Source organism: Protopterus annectens, chromosome 5.part0, assembly GCF_019279795.1.
Source record: "Protopterus annectens isolate FY-2018-M chromosome 5.part0, PAN1.0, whole genome shotgun sequence".
NCBI classification, from domain to species: Eukaryota; Metazoa; Chordata; order Ceratodontiformes; family Protopteridae; genus Protopterus; species Protopterus annectens.
Genome location: NC_056735.1, coordinates 1,197,036,770 through 1,197,062,415, shown reverse-complemented (window position 1 = coordinate 1,197,062,415; position 25,646 = coordinate 1,197,036,770). Strand labels below are relative to the sequence as shown.

Here is a 25,646-nt window from a genome sequence, read left to right as displayed (position 1 = left end):
TTCAAATAGATTTGCTTTTGTCCATACAGTATCTTAACTGTCTGTGAACATTTAGAGAGTGTAGGAGCCTTACCTCGATTCTTTAGGTTGGTAAAGAAAGTAGGAAGACTGATGGTTCAGGCTGAGAGGGAGCTCATTTACTACTTAAGGCATGAATGAAAGGTTAGCCCTTAGGGTTACCATGTCCTTATAAAAATACAAAAGACAGGAATGGCCACAATAGCTTGAAGCTCTAAATCTCTTCTAATTTAAGTGACAGCCAGAAGTATAATAGTTTTCTAGGTGCAGAATTTGAGATTTGCTGATGTTGCAGGTTCAAAAGTAGGTAAGGTAAGCTTTTCCAACAAGAAGAGGTCCCGAGGAGGAGTTATGGGCTTCCTTGGTGGTCTAAGATGCAGATCCTCTTTAAGGAATAACTTGACTGCAGGTCTGGTTATAATTGGAGGACTGAGAGGTAAACAACCAAAGATGGCTGACAGGTGGGCTTTGACGGAAGAGTAGGCCAGACCTGTGCACATGAGCTCACACAGATGTTTTAGTATGGAAGGTACCTCTGATTTATTGGGGTCCTGCACATTCCTATGGCACAAAAGAAAAAGCTCTTCCATTTGGTTATGCAGGATTTTCAGAGGGTGGGTCTTCTGTCTTCTTGGAGAACCTTAACTACATTCTCAGAAAAATGGTGCCTATAAGGAATTAGAACCATATCATCCACAGGATTACATTTAAGGATGACAGGTAGAGACCCTTTCTGCTGTGTGAGGAGATCTGCTTGAAGTGGCACTTTGTGGTAATTACCATTGACTAGATGAAAATTAAGAGGGAAACAATGCTGTCTTGGCCAAAAGGGGATTACTAGCAAGAGTTTTGCCTTTTCTTTCTGGGCCTTTAGAAGAACTCTTGGAATGAGACCTACTGGAGGGAAGGTGTAGAGGAATTTCCCTGTCCACTGAAAGGTGAAAACATCTGTCCTCCAAGCTGAGGGTCCCTGTTCCCAAAGAGGGGAAGCAGTTTGTTGGTCTCTGATGCAAACAGGTCTATCTGAGGTATCTCCTAAAGATGAAGGATGTCCAGGAAAACCTGACTGTTTAGGATCCATTTGTGAGGGTCCTCTAGGTTCTGTTTATTTATTTATTTTATTTTGCATTTGTTGACCGGGATAGTCTGACAGGATACCCGTCCATTTTCAGCGGTGGCCCGGGGAGAAAAGCTCCACACATACATACAGAAAAACAGTTAAATTAAACAGGTTAAAGCACTGTTACAAATACAATACATATGATAAAAGTTATTCATTCTGTCACATATAAATCTGATTTGTTATAGAGTAACAATTAGGAAGCAATGTAGGGGTGGCCAAAAGACCTCTTTAGCACATGTTTATATTACCAGAGTTAGTCCGGATTAGAGCAAGGACACAGCCATTGCCTATTAAAGTTCTGTTTTAGATTTTTTTTTAATTGGGTTAGAACGGGTTCTCAAGTAAGCTCAGCAGGAAGCGAGTTCCACATTTTGCCAACAAAGTTGGCATAGAGAGCCTCCAGATGAGGTGTTGCTTTTGAGGGTTTGGATTAGTAATTTGTTGGATGAGCTAAGTGTCTTGAGGTTGCTGTAATATGTTTTCAGGTTGATAGAGAATTTTATGTGCTACTATTAGCTGATTGTACTGAAGTTAGATAGGCAATTCTAGCCACCCTAGATTCTTTAGGTTCAGACAGTGGTGTGTTCTGTATGCTGTTCCAGTGGCAAATCCAGCAATATGATTAAAGCAGCTAGAGAGTTTAAGGTCAGACTTACTCAAGTTCGTGAAGAGAGGGGATGCATAAAGGAGGGTGGAAAGTAGATGTGTACGAGCAATTACTGTCCTAGCTAGTGGAGTGAGAAAAGGTTTGATCTTGCATAGTGAGCCAAGTTTTCTACTGACCTTAATAGTTTGATTAATATGCATGTCAAACTTGAGGTTATTATCAACTGTTACCCCCAAGAGTCTGGTACAGAGATCTGGGACAATGACAGTGCCATTGTTAGATTTTATAGGAAAGGTTGGAGCGGAGGCTTTACGAGTGAGGGAGAAAAGCAGTAGTTTTGTTTTGTTAGGATTTAACAGGAGATGTTGATTACAGAGCCAATTTTCGACAGTATTAAAAACATTTTGGGATAGAGTTTGCAGACTTAAAGGGGAGGTGGCAGAGCAAATCAAAGTGAAGTTGTCTGCATATTGAATGCAGCTGGCTGTTGGGATGGCTGTGTACAGGTCATTAATAAAGATAAAAATAATATAGAGCCCAGAGGGATCCCGTGGGTGATAGCTAGAAGGGAAGATGGTTTGTTCTGCCATAGTACAGCCTGTTATCCACCACTCAGATAAGATTTGAGCCATTGGATAGCCTGGACATCCAGGGGAATAGTTTTAAGTGTGTGTATCAGAAGATGTTGATTGACCATGTCGAAGGCTTTAAAGAGATCAAGAAAGAGGGCAGAAAAAAACTTACTGTTGTTTCAATTTTGATTAATAACATTAGAGAAGGAGAGAAGGGCCATGGTTGTACTGTGAAATGGTCTGAAACCATGCTGCGAGTTAGCAAGGAGACTGTGCTGAATGAGATGGCTAAGGAGTTGTTTATGGATGCACTTCTCCGTAATTTTAGCCAGGGGTGACAAAATAGCTATAGGTCTGTAATTTGACAGTTCAGTGAAACTGCCCCCTTTGTGGAGTGAAATAATATGGGATGTCTTCCAGATGGAGGGTATAGTGGCTTCTGAAATAGTTCTATTGATCAGGACAGAGATCGGGCATGCTATGGCATCCGCAGCTTTTTGTAGATAGCTGGGAGGAGATCCACTGCAAGGGTAGTAGTTTTAGTTTCTCGATTAGGGGACGGATAAGTGATGTGGAAACTGGCTGAAAGTTAGAGAGTTGAGAACTAAGTGTGGCGGCATTAGGGCTTGGGTAACTGGGAGATACTTGGTTAGCTAGTGACTGGATAGTTTCTGTGAAGAAACTATTAAAGGACTTGGCAAAGTCTTCCAAAGGTTTCTGGATGGTAGCCGAAGGGGTAGGAGTTGTGCATTGCCCTGGGTGAATAAATTTATTTATGCCTGCTCAAAACTTTTGCGAATTGTTTTGATGCTTCTGTTGTAAATTGCAGTAAAAGTTTTTTTTTTTTTTTATCTAGGGTGGTAGATGTTTTAGTGCTGTTCCTTAGTTGTCTAAATCTAAGTTGATCTAAGGGGGATTTTGTGGTACGCCAAGTGGTCCAAACTTAGTTTCCAAGTAAGATCATTTGTCTGGTTTCATTTAAAAGCCATGAAGCAACTTTTGCTTTAGTTCTTATAGAACGTGTAGGTGCATGCTATCAAGGATGGCTAGGAATTTGGTGTTGAACTATAATACAGCTTCTTCAAGTGGTAGATGTTTTAGGACTGCCCAATTATATGCTTTGAGTTCATTTTGGAAATTAGCGAGGTTAACATTTTTGTTTCTAATTGCTTTGTAAGTAGGTTGATGGGGGATGCCAGTCTTATTCCTGATTATATAGGTAAGAAAATGGTCACTTGTGTCATCAGGTCAGGTGCTGGCCCTATAATAACTGCTATTAATGAGTATCCAATCTAGGATACTATCTTTGTTGTTAGGTTTACTGATCCTAGTAGGGGAGGATAGGATCCGAGTAAATCTGTATAGATTTACATGGATGGTCGGAGATTCTGAGGAACAAATATTCCAGTCGATATTGAAGTCTCCTAGAACAATGGTTTCTTGAGAGTAGGTACTAGACAGCCAAGAGAGGATATCTTCTAGGGTGTCTGCATTATTACCTGGGGGAATGTAGACACAGGTTATGTTAATACTTTTGGTTTTATTAATTTGAAGCTTGGTAATAAGAATTTCAGCATTATCATCACGGAGTGGTTGTGTGGAATCAGAGTTCACATCTAAAGTAGTTTTGTATAGTACAGCTACCCCTCCTCTCTTCCTAGTGGTACGGTCTACCAACACACTGTCCTATGATGGAATGTATATGGCCATCAGCAACATGTTTTTCTGGGTGGCAATGTCCCAGGCAGTGTATATCACTCTGCATAATTGTTAAGACCCAGTCCCCTCCTTGCTTATGTACCACATGACTGTGGTGGTGTCTGAACACTTGTAGGCGACCTGGTCTCCAGACATGAGAACAAATGCTTGAAAAGCTTAGATGAGGCTCTCATCTCCTTTACGTTAATGTGTTCCTTTAGTAGTTTTGTCTGCCATCTGCCTTGTTTCCAACGTGTCTCTGTTCAGGCCTCCCCATGTCTCGGCTAAAGCAAATGTGCGTATTTCTTCAACTGGGACTGACGGGGTAAAGGCTCTCCCTGACTAAGGATTGGCTGAGGGAAGTAAGGTTATGAAAATAATCTGCAAGGCTCTGCACTTTTTACTGAGGCAAATAAGCCTGCCTCCTTTTTGTGCCCAGTCTGCAGCCCCCAAATAACTAGGTCCTAAGTTGGCTGCAGGGAGGACTTCTTGCAGTTAATTGTGAACCCCAACTGTGTCAGGAGGTTGAGCACAGGCTGGAGGTGTTGCAGAAATATCTGTAGCAAGGAAGCTTTGATTAGCAGGTTGTCTAAGTAGGGAAAATCTGGAATCCCTGGGTTCAACAGAAGGCAATCACTAGTACCAGACACTTTGTGAAAATTCTTGGGGCTGTGGAAAGCCCACAAGGCAAAGCAGTAAACTGAAAGTGAGATGACCCAATACAAAACCAGAGAGATCTCCTGTTGGGGGGGGGGGGGATTGGGGGGTAAACTGGTATATGGGAATAGGCCTCTTTTACATCTAGGGATACTAGAAAGGCCTGGAATAGTACGAAAGGTATGAGTGTCTGTAGTGAGAGCATTTTAAGGTTGGATTTTTTTGAAAGTGTTTAGTAAAGAAATTCAGTATAGTTCTCCACTGCCCTTCTTTCCTTGGTACTAGGAAGAGTCTGGAGTAAAAGTCTTTTCCAACAAATTCTTCGGGCACTGGTGCCTCGTGCCTGTAATTCCTGTAGGATGGCTTGAAGCACATGGATTCGCTTGTGGGGAGGGGGAGGCATGCCATTTAGAAGGGAAACTTCTATCCAAGACATGACATGACACAACCCTTTTTAATAACAGAAAGTACCCACTGGTCTCTGGCAATCTTTTTCCAGGTGGAGAATGACTGGATCAGACTTTCTGCAAGGGGAAGGGCAGGGCTGGAGGTGGAGGGACAGTCACAAGGAATTGTTCCCAAAGGAAGGCCTCCCAGAAGAGGCATCGCTCTTTAGTTTCTCTGGGAATCTTATTATGGGGGCCTAGGATCCATTTTGACAAAGGAGGTGGGTTTGGTTGGACAGTCTCTGGTATCTAGGTACGGAGGTTAACAGAAGCTGTCTACAGTCCTTGTTTTTTTTTTTTCTGTTCTTGGAGGGATTTGAAAAGGTTAGCTGCTTGCAGGCCAGAGAGGGGTTATTTATTGTCTAAATGGGAATTTATGTTTCCTTTAACCCACTCAAGACTGTAACACCTAATTTACTCCTCCAGTTCACATCCATATCTCTTTACAGCATCCAGAAATTTTTTGGGTCCAGCTTCTTTAACTAAGTGACCTACCAGGTAATAATAGGGAGTATTATAAAGGGCAAAGAGTTATTAACAAACCCACACTTAAGACTGTTAGTCTAGGATGTCCTGCAGTGGAGACATTTTTTTCAGGTTTATGTTCGTATTTTTATAACTGAGACACCTACATTTTATTGAGGAGGTGTGAATCACCAATGTGGGAAAGCAGGATAATTTACTGTCAGTGCTGGTTTATATCACACTATACTGTAAATACTAGTTGTTTGAAAATAAGTGCATATGAAATAGTGCTCAATACGTTTAAAAACAAGAGACTTAAAAACTGTTGCAAGACATCAGGTGAAACCTTAGACGATGTTGAAAACTGACACTTGCATTGCATGCTGCCTATCTTGAGAGATGTCCATTATCTGTATTGCTAATTATATAATTAAAAATATGTTTTCATAGTTCTGCAAATGTCTCAATAAACATGAACTTGCAAAGGACTGTGTTGTTGTTGTTGTCATGTTCATAGGTGTTTACTAGGCTAACGACCACACAAGGGCCTTTTTAAGTCTTGACATGCAACCTAAATCTCTGACAAGTTCTCTTACCCTTGATAAGTGTAAGCAGGGGTTTGGGAGATGAAACATTCACAAGTAGGGGCCAGGGAGATGAACCTTTTACAGGCTGCCTGTGTCCTTAAGAGACACAGGTGCCAAACCAGGGATGAATTTCCTGATGTCTGTCCAATTATCCATTTGCATTCGAATTGGGTTAGGGAGGAACTCTACTTCACATGGATGGAGAGCCTGTCCTAGAGACGGGGTAGTCTCTGGGATACATACCTGTCTCTCTAGCAAGTTTTATTTATATCACAGGCAAAATTTAAGTCTTTAGGATGGGTAATTCTGGTGCTGTTTGTTTTGTGGATATGCAGGAGGTCCATCAGAGTGGGGTCTGAGTGCCCTCCATGCCAGGCATAGATCTCCCCTCAAAAGCCTGTAAGAAACAGAATACAGGGATAGGGCCCTGAAGTGGTCTGCATAGGACATTTTGCTTACGACCTGTATTCCTTTAGCGAAGAACCTCTGTGGAGATTACAATCATTGAATATGCCTGTTTAGGTAGTTACCAAATGGGGCACTCTACTCAGTGATAGGTCTGATGAATGCCGAACACAGTGGAAAGTACAGTTGTGTACACTTACCATAAATGTAGATGTTCGAGTGTATTCACTGTTGCAGCCATTACATTTGGGTAATCCTGCCGGCAGGTTGCCCTCAGTCGGCCTGAATTCCAAAGTCCTGGGTCCTGCGTCGGCCGCTGTCACCCCTTCCCTGACGTCAGGTCGTCAAGGATATAAAAGATGCTGCCAACGCCATTTTCTTTAGTTTTTCTTGCTCCAGATGTCAGGTGCCCTTTAAAAGGGTAGCCAAAATTTATATACATATAAATACATGCACCAATATAAACTTTACCTTCATCTACAAGCAAATACACCACATATGTTTTATAAAACAGAGAAGGAAAGATAGGTTCCATCAGAAGAAAAGAGGGATGGCGGGTGGGCAACCTGGACTGCAACAGTAAATACACTCGAACATCTACATTTATGGTAAATGTACACAACTGTACTATGTTCTTCGTGTTTCACTGTTGCAGTCATTACATTTGGGTAGAGTCCCAAAGCTATGGATGGGAGGCTGGAGCTAAACATCATTAGGAGCAGTTATGAGGCCCTGCAGAACTGCAGTGGCAAAGCCTGTCCTGGATTTAGAGTAGAGTGGCAGATGATAGTGCTTGGTAAAGGTGTGCACTGAACTCCAAGTAGCAGCCTCTAAAATGTCCTTGGTTGGTACTCCCCTGAGAAAGGCTGCTGAAGTGGCTGCAGCTCTGATTGAATGTGGCCTAATGCCCTTAGGCACTGGCTTGCCATGGTGTAAGTAGTAGAAACGAATGCAGTGGCCTGTCCACTTTGAAATAGTCTGCTTTGAGATAGCCTTTCCTTATGATCCTGCAGCATATGCCACTAGTAATTGTTCTGTCTTTCGGAAAACTTTGGTTCTGTCCAAGTAGAGTCTAAGCTGTCTGTGTACGTCCAAAGAATGCAGAATCCTCTCCCCCTTGTTCTGTGGATTTAGATAAAAAGTTGGCAGATGAATAGTTTGGTTAAGAGCCACACTGGAACCACCTTAGGCATAAATGTTGGGTTTGTCCTCAGAGAGACCCTGTCTGGATAAAAAGTTTCCACAGCCATGAGTGCCTGAAGCTCTGAAACTCGTCTTGCTGAAGTTATTGCTAGGAGCAGAGCTGTTTTCCAAGATAAAAACTTTATATCAGCCGTTGCTGCTGGCTCAAAAGGTGGCAGAATGAGTTTTTCCAGGACATAGTTGAGGTCCCATGCAGGCACTGGTGATCTTCTTGGTAGGCCTTAAGTTTTTGGCTCCTCTGAGGTACTGTTTTAGTAAGGGATGAGAAAAGATTGGTGGCTCTGTATTGTAATGAGCCGAAATGGCAGAGGCATGAATTTTAAGAGATGAAAAAGATAGACCTTTGTCCAGCATCTTAGTTAAATATTACAAAATGTGAGGAATACTTGGCACAGCTGTATCAGTTCTTTGTGCCTGGTTTCAAGCATAAAATCTCCTCCATTTTCCAGCATAAGATTTTCTAGTACTAGGCCTTATGGCCTCCAAAATGACATCCGACACAGCTTTAGTGAGAGGTGTGTTTTGTATGACTACATTATTCGCCATGCTGCCAGGTTTAAATTCCTGACTTGGCTGTATAGGATCTGATTGTTTTGCTGGGGCAGTAGATGAGGTATCTGAGGTAAGGTCCAAGCTGGGCATTGAGACAAGCTCCTTAGTATTGGATACCAGTACTGGCGGGACCAGTCTGGGGCAATTAGTATCATCCTTGGCTTCTCCTGTCTGACCTTTAGGAGTACCTCGGGGAGGAGAGGCAGAGGGGGAAATGCGTATACTGATAGGTTTTTCTGGCTGAAAGATAGGGCATCCACTTTCCATGCTTGTCTGTGATAAATCCTAGTGTAGAATCTTTTTAGTTGGTAGTTGTGAGGGGAGGCAAATAGATCTATGTCCGGGCGTCCCCATTTCCTTGTTATCATGCTGAAGACTTGTGGATCCAGGTGCCACTCATGGGGATCCATGAGGTTTCTGCTTAGGTCGTCTGTCAGAGTATTTTTCCTTCCTGGCAAGAATTGTGCCTGCAGGTGTACTTGGTAAGTCAATACTGTGTCCCACAAAGTCATGGCTAGTCTGCAAAGAGGGTAAGAATGAGTGCCCCCCTGCTTGTTTATATACCACATTACCGTGGTGTTGTCTGTCTTTATCAGTAGTTGTCCTGGATGTAGTAGGTCCTTGAAGGCTGTCAGGGCATTTTGAACTGCTAGCATCTCTTTTTGATTGATATGCAGATGCATCTGGTTTGAGGTCCATGTGCCCTGAATGCATCTTCCTGCCATGTGGGCCCCCCAGGCATAATCTGATGCATCCATTGTTAGTGTTTGCCTGGCTGGGGGTAATGTGAATGGCTGTCCCTTGTTTTGGTGATAAGCCTGTACTCACCATCGAAACTCCTGTTGCAGGCAGGGAATGAGAGTAATGACTGTTTCCATCTAGGTTGTGGCAATGTTGAGTCCAAACACTTTTTAGGTACCATTGAAGTTTCCTCATATGCAGTCTTGCATACGGAATTAGTAGGATGCAGGATGCCATGAAGCCCAAAGCCTGCAGAATTTTTCTTGCAGATAACTGGGCCTTTGTTGCCAGCATTTTGAAAAAGGTAGTCAGTTGCCTTTGTTTGTCTGGCGTGAGATAAGCCATCTGGGCAGTTGTATTTAAGCTTGCACCCAGGGATATTATCTCTTGAGAGGGTACTAGTTTTGATTTCTTTTCGTTGACTGTGTACCCTAGGCATTTTAGAAGTCTTTTCACAAACGCCAGATGCTGTAGAAGAATGTCCTTGTTCTCTGCTTGAATTAGACCGTCGTCCAAGTAAGGATATATTTGTATTCCTTTTTGTCTGCAGAATGCAATTACTGGTGCCAAGCACTTTGTAAAGACCCTGGGTGCAGTAGATAAGCCAAAGGGCAGTGCAGAGAATTGATAATGCATTGAACCAGCCTTGAATCTGAGGTATCTTCTGCATATTTGTCTGATTGGGACATGCAGGTATGTCTCTTTAGGCCTAGAGTCACAAGCCAAGCGTTCTTGCTCAGCATGGGCAGAAGCTGCTGCAAGGTCAACATCTTGAACTTTGGAATATCCAGGGATGTGTTCAAAATAGATAGGTCCAGTATTGGCCTCCAGGCCTTGTCCTTTCTGGGTACCAAGAGCAGTCTTGAGTAAAATCATTGTCCCTGCTCTTGCTCTGGTACTAGCTGAATGGCCCCCATGTCCATGAGGGATGAGACTTGTTTTTGTTCCTCTGCCCATTGATTTTTTTGGCAGATCTGGCCAGCCGTTTGCTTTTGGGAGGGTATGGAAATGGAACTTGTAGCCTTGTGACACAATATTTAAGACCCACTTGTCCTGGGTTATAATGTGCCAATTTTGAGAAAAAAGTGCAAATTTTCCCCCTAAGGGGGCTGCCAGGAGATAAGTGCTTGGTGCAGGCAGGGGGAAGTCACTGGGACTGTTTCCTGAATGGTTGTGATTTGTCTTCTCTAACTTTGGAGGTAGAAGCCCGCCATTGTTTTGAGCGGAATGAACCTTGCACCTGGGATCTGCCTCTAGGGCATCTGGGTCTGCCCCTTTGAAGTCTGTCTGACACGGGAAAGGACCAATTCTTTGTTGGCCAGTGTCTACTAAACCTAGGTGGCTGTACTTGTAAAAAATCTTTGACCATTTGCATAGATTTAGCTTTGTCCTCCATTTTCTTTAACACCTCTTCTGCCTTAATACCAAACAAAGTATCATGCTGTAAAGGTGCATCTAATAATTTAACTTTAGCATGATCAGGCAGATTTTGTTCCTTTAACCAGGCATGCCTCCTAATTACAGAACCTGTAACTGCGGCCCTGCAGGAGGCCTCTAAAGAATCAAAACCACATTGCAAAGTATGCTTTCCAACTTGTTCAGCTGCATGCAATAAATCCTGCATTTCCTTGTTTTCTGCACATTCAAGTTTAACATTTTCTGCTTAAGCAATACCATGACATGTTGCTGACATTTGAGCATGTGAAACTGACAGTTTAAGGCCCTTATAGCCAAGGTAGCAGATGTGTAAACCTTTTTCCCCATCTATCCAGTGCCCTAGAATCCCTGTCAGAGGGGGTAGGATTTTTTGCAGCGGACGCCTCAACTCCTTTGGGACCCTGAGAAATAGTTTCTGGGTCTGCAGCAGGGTTTTTAAAAAGTAATTTATGTGAGTCAGGAACCCTGTAATATCTGTCAGGCTTAACAGGAGCTGGAGGTAAGGAGTCAGGGGTAAGACTAGACTCCGAAAACACATCATCTACAATGTCTAACACAGGTGGGATGGCTAGTGGTTTGTGTTGACATAGTAACAGAAAATCCCTGAGCCTCTTTTTAGATTCTGAAAAATCTTGGCTCTCCCAGTGGAAATGCTCCCTCATAGTATCCAAGGTTTCCCCAAAAGAATAGTCCTCTGGAAGAGAAGCTGAAGGTATGGATTTCTTCAGCATCAGAATCCTCATAGGGGGGAAGAGAATATTCCTGATCAGAAGTGGAATCAGAAGAAATGGAAACCTGATCTGAAGAATCATAGTCAGTCTCTTGCCTAAGCCTCTTATCAGGAGGGGGATGGGAACCCCTTATCAAGGTAATCATGTCTTCGGCCATTTTGAGCATCTGCTTTTTGGGCATGGAGGCCTGTCCACGTGGCTCTTGAGTTTGCTTCTTTGTCTTTGAAGGTACTTTAGTCTTTGCCTTTGAAGTCTGTTTAATGTATAGATGTTTAGGTCTGAATACACCCTCAGAAGCCGGTGCCTGCTCAACGGCTCCAGACCCATCTGAAGGAATAGCGCCCGAGGCTCCAATACCTTGAGTTTCCAGCAGCATAGCCGACTCCATGTGGGAGTCGGTAGCGGCCTGTGACTCTAAAGTAGCGGTCGTCAGGGGCTGTGAAAGAGCCTCACTGAGAACTGGCGAACCGGCTTAGGAGAAGCTTCGTCATCGGTTTTGGGCCTCTATCTTTTTCTTTGCGTTTTTTGTGAACTCCGGTAGTCGATGGCTCTCCGACGACATTTCTGGATAAGTAAACCTGCATCCAAAATAGTTTAATGCAAAATCATACTGACGCTTAATAGTCCGTTGGTTAAATCTAGCACAAAACAGACAACCTGAAACGTTATGGTCAGGACCTAGGCAAGGAATACAGTAAGAATAAAAGTCCTTATGAGGTATTTGCTTCCCACAAGAAATACAATTAACTTTTTCTGACATCGGTCTGGAGCAAGAAAAAAGTTTCCCCAACGGGATACTTAGTTTTGTAGAAGACTTCGGATCTGAAATTCGAACTCGAAAATCTCAGGAGTCGGCCGACCGGCACTTGCGAACTGCTTCTAATTCGGGCACCGCTCGGCAAGAAAGACTAAAGAAAATGGTGTTGGCCGCATCTTTTATACCCCTGACAACCTGACGTCAGGGAAGGGGCATCAGCTGCCGACGCAGGACCCAGGACATTGGAATTCAGGCCGACTGAGGGCAACCTGCCAGTAGGATTACCCAAATGTAATGACTGCAACAGTGAAACACGAAGAACATCAATGCCTTCCTTGGATCTAGATGCTATACCTTTGCTTATAAGTTGTGCAACATACAAAGATTTCCTTACTACTGTAGACAAATGATGGTCCAAGGCTAGATTACTGTCTGGGTGTGTCCCTAAGTCCCTGACTACTGGGTCAACTCTAAAGGGTGTGTTATCAGTATGCTGGTTACCAGGAGGAGTGGACGACTTCCCTAAGGATACTATTATGCATTTCCTGGCATTTAGTTTTAGTTCATGGTTCTGACACCAGTTGTTTGTCTATGTCAGGCCTTCCTGGAGAACATCTGTGTCATGTGGATTCAATAACAGCTCCTAATTTACAATCATCCGCAAATTTAGTCAGCCAGAGACCACCAATATTGTCCTGGATGTCAGAGTAGTAAATGCCAAAAAGGAGTGGTCTAAGGAATGATCCTTGAGAGACTACACTTGTGACTGGCCTCTTTGTAGAGGTGGACTCCCCAATCCCAACTTCCTGGGTCTTGTCTGTGAGCCAGCTGGTCATCCACCGGGTGACATGTGGGTTAGTACCTAACCTCTTGAGTTTGTCAACAATGCCTGAGAGGGGTACTGTGCCAAATGCGTTAGCCAGGTTGAGGTAGCCAGTATGAACCATTTTGATCTCATCCATTGCTTTAGTGACCTTCTCAAAGAAGTCCAACAGGTTGAGTAGGCAATGCCTTGACAAAACCAAAACGGGTTTGGTCCACTGTCATTATTATTAATAATTTCCCATGATAATCCCTTCCATGGCTTTGCATACAAGACTAGTGAGACTTATGGGTCTATAGTTTCCAGGGTCTGTAAATGGCCCACCTTTGTGCAGAGGGATGACAGTTGCTGTTCTCCACTCATGAGGCATGAAGCCTGTTTGGAGGCTACAGTTAAACAGCAATTCCAGAGGACCTGACAGGTCACGTTTCACACTATTTAGAAGTCATCCTGGGATATTGTCTGGACCCAGTGATGCAGTGTCCTTGGCCTTAATGAAAGCATTAACAACTTGTTCCCTAGAGACAAGCAGGGGGAGTTATACTAGATGGCACTTCCTCAGGGAAGGTTGAGGGGGCAGAGAGGGGTAAAGTTGGAGTTGAATTTGCTGGCCAGTAGGTTTGCTATATTTTCTGGCTCAGTATAGGTGGCTCCATTTATAATGGGCTCTACACACAAATGTGTATTGCCTTCGAGGTTGGGGACATAGCTAACTAATGCCTCGTGGCTCTCCTTGGCCTGGGAGGCCAAATTTACCTCAAATTTAGCTTTGGTAGACCATCTGTCCTTTGAGTTGTTTATTTAGTTTGATAAAAGTGCTTGTACCCTGTTGGGTGCACCACCTCGTAATTTTGGCATGATTTTCTTCCTTCTACTACAAAGCCTACTGATTCTGTGATTCTACCATGGTGGCTTATTTTTTGAGTTTGTTTTGTATTTCTTCCTGGTGGGCACAGCTGCCTTTATACAGCTATTAACAGCCTTGTACAGGGTTTCTGTGAACAGTTCTGCATAGGAAGCAATGTTCTCAGGGTTAAACGGGGATTAAAATTTTGGCAGGTTATCACTTAATAGCAGGAAGTTACCCTTAGAGCAGATCCTAAATATTCCAGGGTTGGCTGGGGGTCCAGGTTTTATTTTTACTTCAAAGGAGACCATTTTGTACTCTGTCTTTACCAAGGAAGACATTACAATGGGAGGTGTGCAGCACTCTCCCAAATTACTGAGAACCAGATCCAGTATGGTTGCACCCCTGGTTGCTGTACTGATAATCTGGGTCCAGGGAGTTTGGTTTACAAAATCCAGGAATCTCTGTACCTATACATTTGGTGTCATATAGGATTGCCAGTTGACAGTGGGGTAATTAAAGTGGCCCATGAATATGGTATTGGGTTGGATGATGAGGGTTTCCAATAAGTTTAAATACACAGTATGTTTTTTCTGGGTCATAAAGGGGGACCTATAACTTACAAGAGGTATTGGATTTTGCCCATGGTGATTTGAACATGGAGTAGTTCAAGTTCATTGTCCTGTTTGACCAGCCTCATGGTACATTTATTTCTGATGTAAATCAAGACACCTCCACCTTTAGTCCTTGTCTGTGTAGTAGCTGGTCTAAATTTGTGGAAAGCATTATAGCCTTGCACTGCCGGTGTGATCTTCGTAACTTAAAACAAGAAGTTATGTACTCACCATAACGTTCGATGTATGTAGTCCATCTCGCCTCACATTCTTACCCGTGGGTTCGGAGCCAAATATCGGCTCCGACTCGGCCGATTTTTACTAGCTCAAAGTCTCTCATTGGCTAGACTAAGAGGGTATCCCAGGGTGCACTGCTCCCTATCCCCAGATCTAGTTTGCTGCAAAACAATGTATACACTTCATACACACCTCACATGCATATAAATCAATCACTAAAGAAGGGACTCAGCAGGTGACAACCTATACCCCAAATCTTTTGCTCCAAATCCTCCAGGCAGGGGGAAAGGTGGGAGGGTAAGTAAGAATGTGAGGCGAGATGGACTACATACATCGAACATTATGGTGAGTACATAACTTCTTGATGCTCTGTAGTTCTATCTCGCCTACATTCTTACCCGTGGGACAGCGTCCCTAGCACCTACATCCTGGGTGGCTCATAGGAAAATACTCCTCAGAACTGTAGAACCAAAGGAAGATCTGCCCCTGGAAACCATGTCCAATTTGTAATGAGAAACAAAGGTGTGGGGAGAAGCCCAAGTAGCTGCAGCACATATATCATCCATTGACAATCTAGCTTGAAAAGCTGTGGAAGTGGAAACAGCCCGCGTCGAATATGCCTTGACTGGAAATGGCAAATTTTTATCTCCTGCCTGATAGATAAAGGAGATGCAACTGGCTATCCATCTAGAAAGTGTAACCTTGGATATCGGAGAACCCAATCGGTTTTCTGAAAAGGATACAAAGAGTTGGTCAGACTTACAAATATCTTTTGTCCGGTGTAGACAGAAGCGTAACTGTCTATGCACATCCAATTGGTGAAATCTAAATTCTGCCTTATTACAGAAGTAGGGAAAAAACATTGGCAGCTCAACGGACTGATTAATGTTAGACACAGAAGCCACTTTAGGAAGAAAGGATCGGTTTGGCTTAAGAGAGACCCTATCTTTGTGAAAGATTAAATATGGGGGCTTGATGGAGCGGGCTTGAATTTCCGAGACCCTCCGAGCTGAAGTGATAGCCACCAAGAATGCTCTTTTCCATGTTAAGAATTTTAACTCACAGGTAGCTGCAGGTTCGAAAGGTGGCAGTGTGAGTGCTTGGAGAACAAAATTGAGGTCCCAGGGCATGACGGGTTCGGACACTGGGGGACGAAGTAGCAGGGTACCTTTGAGGAATGCTTTGCATAGTCTGTGGGCCATAAGACTAGGTTCATTTGCTACGTGGAAATTAGATATTGCCACCAGTTGAACTTTGATGGTGGCTGATGCAGATCCCTGATAGAAAAGCATTGACAAGAATTCCAGAACTGAATCTATCGGGGCTGTATAAGGGTTGATACCTCTAGAATGAGCCCAGATGGAAAACCTTTTCCATTTGTTACAATAAATCTTCCTAGTGGATGGCTTATGGGAAGACGATAGAATATGGACCACCTTCGGTGGAAAATTATGGCGTCTGACTAGCGATGGAAGTGGAGTAGCCAGGCAGTCAACCGGAGAGTCCTCATAGTGAGGAGTAACTGTCCCGACATGTGTGTCAGTAAGTCTGGTAAAGGGTCCAGAATCCAAGGAGTGTCCACAACGTATGGTTGAAGAAAGGGAAACCATACTTGCTGAGGCCAATGTGGGGCAATCAGAATCATTCTGCTTCCCAAGGATTGAGCTTTCTGAATCACCCTTGAGAGAAGGGGAAACGGAGGGAAAGCATAGAGTAGACTGGGGGGGGGGGGCAATTGTGAACCAGAGCGTCCCTGGGTGACTCCCCCTGTGGGGGGATCAGCGTGAAGTAGTTGCTGCATTTCGCATTGAAAGGGCTGGCAAACAGGTCGCAGCAAGGTTGACCCCACCTGCTGAAGATTCGCTCTGCAACCAGGCGATTCAGGGACCACTCGTAAGGCATAAGTATTGCTCTGCTTAGCCTGTCCGCTATTACATTGGATTTCCCTGGAATGTGCGTTGCCACCAGAAACCATTGGGAAGCTATTGCCCAATTCCACACTCACATGGCCTCTCTGCATAGGGGGTAAGATCGTGTACCCCCTTGCTTGTTGAGATACCACACTACTGACATGTTGTCTGAGTGTATCGCAATAGTCCCTAGAGGAAGAACTTCCTGAACTGCCTGCAATGTAAGAAGTACTGCTCTCATCTCTAGGACGTTTATATGCAAATGTATCTCGTGTTCTTGCCACGTGCCTTGGACTGTCCTGCCGAGATAATGCCCTCCCCACCCCATCTAGGAGGTGTCCGTGGTCACCGTGGCAACAGGGACGGGAGGAACGAAGGGCTTTCCCCCGTTCAAATTGTTGGTGCATAATCACCAAAAGAGGTCCTGCTTGCACCTGTCTGTGATTAAGATGGGATGAAATAATGGAAGCCTTTGTAGAGACCATTGGACAAAGAGGAGCCACTGAAGAAGTCTCATGTGTAATCTCGCTAGAGGTACTAGCACAATAGTCGCCGCCATGGTCCCTAGGAGTTGTAGAAAGTACAGTTGTGTACACCTACCATAAATGTAGATGTTCGAGTGTCTTCACTGTTGCAGTCATAAAGTACAGTTTTGTACCTACCATAAATGTAGATGTCCGATAGGAATGCATCTGCAGTCCTTACAAATGGGTTGTCCTGTCGTCAGGCAGCCCTTCGGTCGGCCAGATTCCAAAGTCTGGGTCTGGCTTCGGCTGGTGTCGCACTTCACCCGACGTCATAGCTGCAGTTCTTCGGGTATAAAGGCATCAGCCGACGCCATTTTCCTCAGTGTTTCTTGCCCCAGATGCCAGGTGCCCTCTTGGATGGCTAAATTTGGATAAATGCCAATGTTTCCAAATAGAAGAGAGCAAACACATAACATAAGCATGTATGTACATATATACAAACAAATACACCATAATAGATCCCCCCCCAAGCTAGCTGAAAGATGGCAAATACCCTAGGAGTACCACAGAGGGGAAGGCGGGTGGGTAATCCTGACTGCAGATGCATTCCTATCGGACATCTACATTTATGGTAGGTACAAAACTGTACTATGTCCTTCAAGGATGCATCTGCAGTCCTTACAAATGGGTAGAATACCATAGCCAAACTAGGGGAGGAGGAATGAGAGATTATGGTGCAGTTAGGATCCCTTGCAAAACAGCAGAGGCAAAACCTGCTCGGGATCTAGAGTATAAAGGTAAATTATAATGCTTGGCAAATGTATGCACGGAGGTCCAAGTAGCAGCCTCTATAATGTCCTTGGTAGCCACTCCTCGTAAGAAAGCTGTAGTAGTGGCTGTAGCCCTTGTGGAGTGAGGCCTGATGTTCTCTGGAGTTTTCTTTCCGTGGAAGGAGTAACAAAATCTAATGCAATTTCCTATCCATTTGGAGATTGTCTGTTTTGAAATTGCTTTTCCTTCCCTTCCTGTTGCATATGCTACCAGAAGCTGGTCAGTTTTTCTATTGCACTTGGTCCTGTCCAGGTAGTACCGTAATTGTCTATGCACATCCAAGGTATGCAACAGTCTTTCTCCCCTGTTCTGTGGGTTGGGGAAGAATGTAGGTAGGTGGATAGCCTGGTTTAAAGACACTCTGGATACCACCTTAGGCATAAAAGTAGGATTTGTTCTCATGGACACTCTGTCTTGATGGAAGATCAGGAAGGGTTGCACTGCCATTAATGCCTGTAGTTCAGAAACCCTTCTTGCTGAGGTGATTGCCAGCAGGAAAGCAGTCTTCCAGGATAAGTATTGTAATTCTGCTGTTGCTGCTGGTTCGAAAGGAGGAAGTGTCAATTTTTCTAGCACAAAGTTCAAGTCCCATGCTGGCAATGGTGGTTTCCTAGGAGGTTTTACATTTTTAATTCCTCTCAGAAACTGCCTGAGCAGAGGATGTGAGAAGACAGGGGAATCCAAGCTGCATTCTGCCGAAATAGCTGATGCGTGTATCTTGATGGAGGAATAGGACAGGCCTGTATGGAAGAGCTCTGCCAAGTACTCCAGGATGTTGGCTATGTTTACCAGTGACGCATCTTTTCCCTTTGCAGTACTCCAAATGAGATATCTTTTCCATTTTGCTGCATAATTCTTTCTTGTTGAAGGTCTGCGAGCCTCAAGGATAATATCTTTAACCCTTTGGGATAAATTTGGGTTAGTTGCTCTTATGTAATATTCCAGGCAGTCAGCTGCAGAGTTTTCAGGTTTGGATGCAGGATGTTGTAGCTGTTCTGTGTTAACAGCAATGGGATCAGGGGTAGTGTCCACATTTGTTCCCGAGACATGCTCCTCAGTAATGGGTACCAATGTTGTCTTGGCCAGTCTGGAGCTATCAGAATGATCCTTGGACGTTCCTCTTTGATCTTCAATAGCACCTTGTGCATCAAAGGAAGTGGTGGGAATGCATATGCTGTCAGGTTTTTCCAACTGAAAGATAGGGAGTCCACCTTCCAAGCAAGTGGGTGGTACGTCCTTGTGCAGAATTTCTTGAGCTGGTGATTGAGTGGGGATGCAAATAAGTCTATTTGTGGTAGTCCCCATTTTCTTGTGATGGCTTTGAAGATGTCCGGGTGTAGCATCCATTCGTGGGCATTCGTGGTAGTTCTGCTTAATATGTCTGCTAGAATGTTTTCTTTTCCCGGTACAAAAATTGCTTGTAACTGAATGTTGTAGCTCAGAGCCACATTCCATAGGTCCAGAGCCATCCGGCATAGAGGGTATGAATGTGTGCCTCCCTGTTTGTTGATGTACCACATAACTGTGGTGTTGTCTGTCCTTATCATCAACTGCCCTTCTTGGAGGAATGGTCTGAATGTCTGGATTGCCAATTTTACTGCCAGCATTTCCTTTAGATTTATGTGCAGGTGCAGCTGATCTTGAGTCCATAGGCCTTGTATGCACTTGTCCAGCATGTGGGCCCCCCAACCGAGGTCTGAGGTGTCCGTTGTGATGGTTTGGCTTGGTTGAATGCTGTAGAAGGGCAAACCTGTGTTTGATTGACAGGCCTGAGCCCACCATAGGAACTCTTGCTTCAGGCATGGTATTAGTGGAATTTTGGTTTCTAGGCTGTCTGTGTTGAGACCATAAATTCTTCAGGTACCACTGTAGCTTTCTCATATGCAGCCTGGCATGAGGGACCAGAATTATGCAGGATGCCATGAAGCCCAGGGCTTGCAGAACTTTTCTTGATGTTAGATGGTTCTGCTTTGTTAATGCCAAGAAGTAGAGAGGAAGTTGTTCTTGTTTTTCTACAGTTAGGAATGCCATCTGCTTTGATGTGTCCAGCTCTGCACCTAAAAAGGTTATTCTTTGGGATGGTATCAGCCTTGACTTTTTTATATTGACTGTATATCCTAGGGCTTGCAGCAAGTAAATGACTCTTTGTAAGTCTTCTGTTAGCTTGTTTTTGTTGTCCGCTTGTATCAGGCAGTCGTCCAGGTATGGATAAATTTGGATTCCCTGAAGTCTGCAATGAGCGATTACTGATGCCAGGCATTTCGTGAACACTCTGGGCGCAGTAGATAAGCCAAAGGGCAATGCTGAGAATTGATAATGCTCTGATCCTGCAAGAAATCTGAGGTATCTTCTGCAATTTGGTTGTATGGGGACGTGCAGGTATGCCTCCTTGAGATCTAGAGTTACCAGCCAAGACTCCTTGCCCAGCATGGGAAGAAGCTGCTGTAGGGTCAGCATTTTGAATTTTGGAACAATGAGGAATGTGTTTAAAGCGGACAGGTCGAGAATAGGCCTCCATTTTTCTCTTTTCTTGGTACCAGGAAGAGTCTGGAGTAAAATCCCTTTCCTTGTTCCATAGATGGTACCTTTTCCACAGCTCTCATTCTTACTAATTGAGCTATTTGTTTTAGAGCTTCTGTCTTTTGATTTGGTGGTAGGTTTGGCATTCCTCTTTTTCCTGGTAGAGTATGGAAATGAAACCTGTAACCTTGGTCTATAGTTTGCAAAATCCACTTGTCCCTTGTGATGCAGTGCCAGTTTTTTGAAAATAAGGCTAGCTTTCCGGCTAAGGGTGCTGCTATCTGTTCCCTGGTAGGCGGTGCCAGAGCCAAGTCACTGTGATTGTCCGGTTGCAGTGGTAGTAGCTGCGTCTGTGCCTCGCTGGTTGTTGCCCTGCCACTGGCGTCCCCTGTAGGTACCCCTGGATTGATTTCTGCCTCTTGAACGCCTATTCCTGCCTCTCTGTGCTTTAGAGGAGTCTGGAAAGGACCAATTTTTGGAGGGCCAGTTCCTGCTAAACCTTGGAGGTTGGACCTGTAAGAAATCTTTCACTGTTTGTACAGATTTTGCCTTCTCTTCCATTTTCTTCAGTACCTGCTGAGCAGGAGAACCAAATAAATTGACCTTATCCATGGGAGCATCTAATATTTTTGATTTGACATGATCCGGCAAGGCCTGTTCTTTCAACCATGCATGCCTTCTGATAAATGTGCCAGTCATGGCTGATCTAAAGGAAGCCTCCAGTACATCATAGCCGCATTTTAAAGAATGGTTACTAACCTGCTGAATGTTATGCACCATTTCCAGAACATATTTCTTATCTAAAGATTCATCAGAGGACAGTTTCTTAGTTAACTGATCAAGCATAAACTCCTGATATTGGATCATATGAAACTGACAGTTCAAGGCCCTAGCTGACAGAGTAGCAGAGGTGTATACCTTTTTACCCCATCTCTCTAAGGACCTGGATTCCCTTTCAGAGGGGAGGGGATTTTTAACAGAGGTAGATGCTACTGCCTTAGGCCCCTGGGAGATAGTCTCGGGATCTGCAAAAGGAGCCTTGTCTAAATGATGATGCGTGTCCGGGACCCTGTAGAACCTATCGGGCTTAGCAGGGGCTGGAGGTAAAGAATCAGGAGCAGTACAAGCATCATTAAATGCATCATCTACAACAGAAAGAACTGGGGGAATAGCTAAAGGCCTATGTTGTGGTAAATGCAAAAAGGTCCTAAGCCTTTTCCTGGAGTCTGAGAAATCTTGGCCCTGCCACTGAAATTGTTCCCTCATGGCATGTAAGGTTTCCCCAAAGGAAAATTCCTCAGGTGGAGAGGCAGAAGGAATCGACTCTTCAGCATCAGAGTCTTCGTAAGGAGAATAAGGAGCCTCTGGAGGGTCTGTATTGTCGGAATCATCAGAGGAATCATCCGTGAACACTGGCTCAGGGGGCTCTGCTCTAGGTCTCTTCTCTGGAGGTGGATGAGAGGCCCTGTCTGGATGAGGTTGGGATCCCCTTATTAAAGAGATGAGATCCTCTGCCAGAGAAAGCATTTGGGAACTGGAGCTAGGCCTGTGAGAGGGGGGCTTAACAGGCACAGGCTTAGTAGTTTTGGCTGCTTTAGCCCTGGAAAAGGCCTTAATGGACATGGCTGCAGGAGGCCTAGCAGCTCCACGTTCAGGGGTTGATACATCCAAGGGAATAGTGTCCGATAATTCCTGAGAAACCACAACAGCAGGTTGGATTTCAGAGGCCGATTCTACCAGGTTAGAAGAGGCCTCGGTAGAAGGCATGGATTCGGCTGAAGCAAGGACCGCTTGCTCGGTTTCGGCTGAAACCGAGACACTCGCGGTTTGCTTAACCGCGGTTTCAGCCGAAACCGCGGACCGCGAGTGTCGGTCCTTTTCTTTGCGTTTTTTGGCAATTTGTGTAGTCGGAGGATCCGACGGCATAATATACGCAAAATCAGAGCCGAAAAACTGTTCAGCAAACTCCGACCGATGTCTAAGCGTCCGTCGGTTAAAAGAAGCACAGGCTAGACAAGCTGCTACGTCGTGGTCTGGGCCTAAACAAGGTAAGCAGTAAGAGTGGAAATCTTTATGAGGTATTTGTTTCCCACAAGTTAAACAGTTATTCACTTTTTCTGACATCGGCTGAGGCAAGAAAGAGTCCCCAACGGGGTACTTAGCTTTTTAGAAGTCTTCGAAGTAGTATTCGGTAGTAGTAATCTCTGGATCTGACCGACCGGCACTTGCGAACAGCTTCTGATTCGGGCGCCACGCGGCAAGAAAGACTGAGGAAAATGGCGTCGGCTGATGCCTTTATACCCGAAGAACTGCAGCTATGACGTCGAGTGAAGTGCGACACCAGCCGAAGCCAGACCCAGACTTTGGAATCCGCCCGACCGAAGGGCTGCCTGACGACAGGACAACCCATTTGTAAGGACTGCAGATGCATCCTTGAAGGACATCTGTAGGGTATTCCTGCCGGCAGGCAGCCCGAGGTCGGCCAGAATTCCAAAGTCTGGGTCCGGCATCGGCTGCTCTAACAAGTACCCTGATGTCAGAGCACAGAGGTATAAAGTTGGCAGCCGATGCCATCTTCTCCAGCCTTTCTTGCCCCAGATGTCAGAAGCCCCCCCAAAACACCAAAAGGTGTCCAAAGAGGAACACAAATACACCACAAAAGAAGTGGAAGAAAAAACAACAAAAATAAGAGGGGACTGGTGGGAGGGAAACACCGACTGCAATAGTGAAGACACTCGAACATCTACATTTATTGTAGGTGTACACAACTGTACTATGTTCTTCGTGTTTCACTGTTGCAGTCATAACTGTAGGGTAGAATCCCAAAGCTGTGAATGAGGGAGGAGGTTATGCAGAAGAAGGGGCAGCTAGAAGACCCTGCAAAACAGCAGAGGCAAAGCCTGCCCTAGACTTAGAATACAAAGGGAGATTACAGTGCTTAGAAAAAGTATGCACTGAACTCCAATTGGCAGCTTCCAAAATGTCCTTGGTAGGAACTCCTCTGAGAAAGGCTGCTGAAGTGGCAGCTGCTCTAGTAGAATGACTTCTAACAGAACCTGGGATCTGTTTGCCATGGTGAGAGTAACAAAACCTTATTCCATGAGCAATCCATTTGGAAATAGTTTGTTTAGAAATAGCCTTACCTAGAGAACTGGAGGCATAAGAGATAAGCAATTGATCAGATTTTCTGAAATCTTTAGTTTTGTCCAGGCAAACTCGTAGCTGTCTGTGTACGTCCAATGAATGTAAGATCCTTTCCCCTTTATTTTGAGGATTTGGAAAGAAGGTAGGAAGGTGAATAGTCTGATTTAGAGCCACCTTCGAAATCACCTTAGGCATAAATGTTGGATTGGTCCTCAATGAAACTCTGTCTTGGTGGAAGATAATATATGGTTCCACAGCCATGAGAGCTTGCAACTCTGAAACCCTTCTGGCAGAAGTCAATGCTAATAAAATAGCTGTCTTCCAGGATAAGAACTTGATATCCAAAGCCGCAGCAGGCTCAAAAGGAGGCAAAGTAAGTTTCTCCAAGACATAATTAAGATCCCAAGCAAGAACAGGAGGAGTTCTGGGAGGTCTTAAATTCTTGGCCCCTCTCAAAAATTGTCTCACCAGCTGGTGAGAAAAGATGGGAGGATCAGTGTTGAAATGAGCCGAGATAGCAGAAGCATGAATTTTGATGGATGAAAAAGAGAGGCCTTTAAGCAAAAGGTCAGAAAGGTAAAGCAAAATGGAGGAAATATCAGGCAAAAGAGGGTTGGAACCTCGGTCCTGCATCCAAATACAAAATCTTTTCCATTTAGAAGCATAAGATTTTCTAGTGCTAGGCCGCCTAGCTTCTAAAAGAACATCCAAAACTTGTTTGGGAAGAGCAGAAGGAATCAAAGGCCCTTGTAGAACCAAGCTGTCAGGCATAGAGTCTTGATTTGAGAACGTAGCACCTGACCCTGATGCTGGGACAGAAGAGAAGGGATCAGAGGTAGAATCCAAGGAGGTTCCAAGAATAGGTGTTTTAAGGTTGGATACCAAAACTGCCGAGGCCAATTTGGAGCTATCAGAATGATAATCTTGGGTTTGTCCTGTTTTATTTTCAGTAACACCCGAGGCAGAAGAGGAAGAGGAGGGAAGGCATATCCCGAAAGATTCCTCCAGCTGAATGACAGGGCATCCACTTTCCAAGCTGTTTTGTGGAAGGACCTGGTGCAAAAGAGAGGCAACTGATGATTGAGATGGGATGCAAACAGATCTATCTGAGGACAACCCCAAACTGCAGTAATCTTGCTGAATAAGCTGGGGTCCAGCATCCATTCGTGAGGATCCAAAAGGTTTCTGCTTAGGCTGTCTGCTAAGAGATTCTGTTTTCCTGGAATGAATTGAGCTTGAAGATGCAGATTCAGATTTAGAGCGTGTCCCATAAATTCATGGCTAGTCTGCAAAGGGGGTAAGAGTGAGAGCCCCCTTGCTTGTTTATGTACCACATGACTGTGGTATTGTCTGTACGAATCAAAAGAGGCCCTGGATTCAAAAGATTAAGGAAGGCTAGAAGAGCATTTTGGACTGCCAACATTTCCTTCAAGTTGATGTGCCAGAGAAGATGCTTCTTTGTCCAAGAGCCCTGCTGGCAAATATCTAGAAAATGAGCTCCCCAAGCATAATCCGAAGCGTCCGTGGTTATGATCTGAGAAGGTTGAGGCAGACGAAAGGGATTCCCCTCGTTTAAAGCACAAGCCCCGGACCACCAAAGGAACTCCTTTTAGAGGCAGGGGATCAGTGGAATCATTGTGTCCAGACTGTGGTAATGCTGTGACCATACACTCTTTAGGTACCATTGAAGTTTTCACATATGAAGCCTTGCATTTGGAATCAACAGGATGCAAGAAGCCATGTAGCCCAATGCCTGCAGGAATTTCCTTGCAGTGAGCTGAGTTAAGGTAGCCAAGGTTTTGAAAATTGAGGCCAGCTGTAGTTGTTTTTCTGGAGTGAGGAAGGCTCTTTGCAAGCTTGTATTTAGAAGAGCTCCCAAAAAGATCATTTGCTGAGAGGGGATCAAATGTGACTTTTTTGTGTTCACTGAAAATCCCAGTAGAAGGAGAAGACGTTGAACAAAACGCAGATGCTGAAGTAGAAGGTCTTTGCTGTCCGCCTGAATAAGGCAGTCGTCCAGATAGGGGTAAATTTGAATCCCTTGGAGTCTGCAATAAGCTACTACTGGAGCCAGGCACTTGGTAAAGACTCTGGGCGCAGTAGATAAGCCAAAGGGCAGTACAGAGAATTGAAAGTGCCTCGAACCTGCCTTGAATCTGAGGTATTTACTGCGTTCCTGCCTCATGGGAATGTGCAAGCAGGCTTCCTTTAAATCCAATGTTACCATCCAAGCATCCTGGGAGAGCATTGGAAG

At 44.5% G+C, this 25,646-nt stretch overlaps 1 protein-coding gene across 1 annotated transcript in view; it reads right to left on the bottom strand.

The window, feature by feature from the left end:
• Positions 1-25,646, bottom strand: part of LOC122801599 (sodium/potassium-transporting ATPase subunit beta-3-like) — a gene marked incomplete in the record, with an annotated part of 863,480 nt that overhangs the window by 325,935 nt on the left and 511,899 nt on the right.